The sequence below is a fragment of the Schistocerca cancellata genome, chromosome 4 (genome assembly GCF_023864275.1).
Source record: "Schistocerca cancellata isolate TAMUIC-IGC-003103 chromosome 4, iqSchCanc2.1, whole genome shotgun sequence".
NCBI classification, from domain to species: Eukaryota; Metazoa; Arthropoda; class Insecta; order Orthoptera; family Acrididae; genus Schistocerca; species Schistocerca cancellata.
This window is the reverse complement of record NC_064629.1, coordinates 236,778,744-236,780,821: the sequence shown is the minus strand read 5'-3', so window position 1 is coordinate 236,780,821 and position 2,078 is coordinate 236,778,744. Positions and strand designations below refer to the sequence as shown.

The following is a 2,078-nucleotide window of genomic DNA, read 5'->3' as shown; positions in this document are numbered from 1 at the left end:
TAGTAATTTTAGGAATATGCCCTCTGGACTTGGAAATTAGGAAAATGGGAGCCTTTTATTGGTTGAAGAAAGGCAGTCAGATGGAAGTACGAATGGTGCTTGGAACTGAGGCAAATTCTAAAAAGTTAATAAAAGACTGCATATTACAAATGTGGCAAAATTAATGGGACACTTCAGGCACAGGCTGGAGGACATAATGAATTTGTGCCTAGCAGCAGGGATAGATTAAAAATGGGATTTCTTAACCTGTCGAGTGTATTGATACATTCCCTGACTGGCCATGGCCCTTATGCCACGTTTCTATACAAAATAAGAAGACAGATGAATGGTAGCAGCGCCTGCGGCTGGCAGTGTGGGCACACCGGAACACACATTGTGGGTCTGCACGCTCTATAAAGATGCAGCGGGTAAAGGACATCAGGTATTAAAGGTATTGGATACCAAAGCAGCATTAAGGAACGGGTCGACCTGGCGCCTCTTGGACTATACTGCAGCCGCAGTGTCCAGGAAGGCCAAGGAAGACTGCACGAGGCATTCAACTGTAAGTCATCATGCTGCCCTCCAGGCTAGACAACATACTCTGCAGATGGAGAGAAAATAACTGAGGTCGGCGACCACCGAATGAAATGCTGCCCCAAGGATTTACATTGCGTTGGTGCAAGTGATCATGGAAGTGTGGGCTTAAGAAGCAACAGTGATGGGTGGAATTACTTGCTGCTGACGTGCTGCCCGACGCCCAAGGAATCCAGGAGACTATGGCTGTCGACCGGGGTAGAACGAGGGCGGATCCAGTAGCGGAAACAACCGTCTACAAGAATGAGATTTTCACTCTGCAGCGGAGTGTGCGCTGATATGAAACTTCCTGGCAGATTAAAACTGTGTGCCCGACCGAGACTCGAACTCGGGACCTTTGCCTTTCGCGGGCAAGTGCATTCTGGAAACATCCCCCAGGCTGTGGCTAAGCCATGTCTCCACAATATCCTTTCTTTCAGGAGTGCTAGTTCTGCAAGGTTCGCAGGAGAGCTTCTGTAAAGTTTGGAAGGTAGGAGACGAGGTACTGGCAGAAGTAGAGCTGTGAGTAGCGGCCGTGAGTCGTGCTTCGGTAGCTCAGTTGGTAGAGCACTTGCCCCCGAAAGGCAAAGGTCCCGAGTTCGAGTCTCGGTCGGGCACACAGTTTTAATCTGCCAGGAAGTTTCATATCAGCGCACACTCCGCTGCAGAGTGAAAATCTCATTCTGGAAACATCCCCCAGGCTGTGGCTGAGCCATGTCTCAGCAATATCCTTTCTTTCAGGAGTGCTAGTTCTGCAAGGTTCGCAGGAGAGCTTCTGTAAAGTTTGGAAGGTAGGAGACGAGGTACTGGCAGAAGTAAAGCTGTGAGTAGCGGCCGTGAGTCGTGCTTCGGTAGCTCAGTTGGTAGAGCACTTGCCCCCGAAAGGCAAAGGTTCCGAGTTCGAGTCTCGGTCGGGCGCACAGTTTTAATCTGCCAGGAAGTTTCATATCAGCGCACACTCCGCTGCAGAGTGAAACTCTCATTCTGGAAACATCCCCCAGGCTGTGGCTAAGCCATGTCTCCGCAATATCCTTTCTTTCAGGAGTGCTAGTTCTGCAAGGTTCGCAGGAGAGCTTCTGTAAAGTTTGGAAGGTAGGAGACGAGGTACTGGCAGAAGTAAAGCTGTGAGTACCGGCTGTGAGTCGTGCTTCGGTAGCTCAGTTGGTGACACTTGGCGAGTGGTACACGGCGACCGCCAGCCGACTTGATAGAATATACATCTCTAACGCTCTAAAATCAGTTCTCCTCGACGCGGAACGTTGGCCGTCTGCCTTTTCGGATCATGACATCTATATCTGTACCATGAACCTACATCGACAATCTATATGGCGCAGTGCCGGACCTTGGAAACTCAATGTCGCGCTACTGCGGGACCCTGAATGTCGACAACAGGTCACCGACACGTGGCACACCTGTGTTCGACGCATTATGCGTTATGAGACCACACTGCAGTGGTGGTTGCTGTGCGCCAAACCGGCCATCCGACGCACATTGACACACTATGGCAGAGCCAAAGCCAGGTGGAA

At 50.6% G+C, this 2,078-nt stretch overlaps 2 non-coding genes across 2 annotated transcripts; both read left to right on the top strand.

Annotated features, from left to right (window-relative positions):
• Positions 1-1,095: 1,095 nt before the first annotated feature.
• On the top strand, positions 1,096-1,170 carry Trnas-cga (transfer RNA serine (anticodon CGA)). Its single transcript has one exon. It is a non-coding gene; the product is annotated as a tRNA-Ser (tRNA).
• Positions 1,171-1,397: 227 nt separating this feature from the next.
• Trnas-cga (transfer RNA serine (anticodon CGA)) lies at positions 1,398-1,472 on the top strand. The gene has a single exon. It is a non-coding gene; the product is annotated as a tRNA-Ser (tRNA).
• Positions 1,473-2,078: the final 606 nt, after the last annotated feature.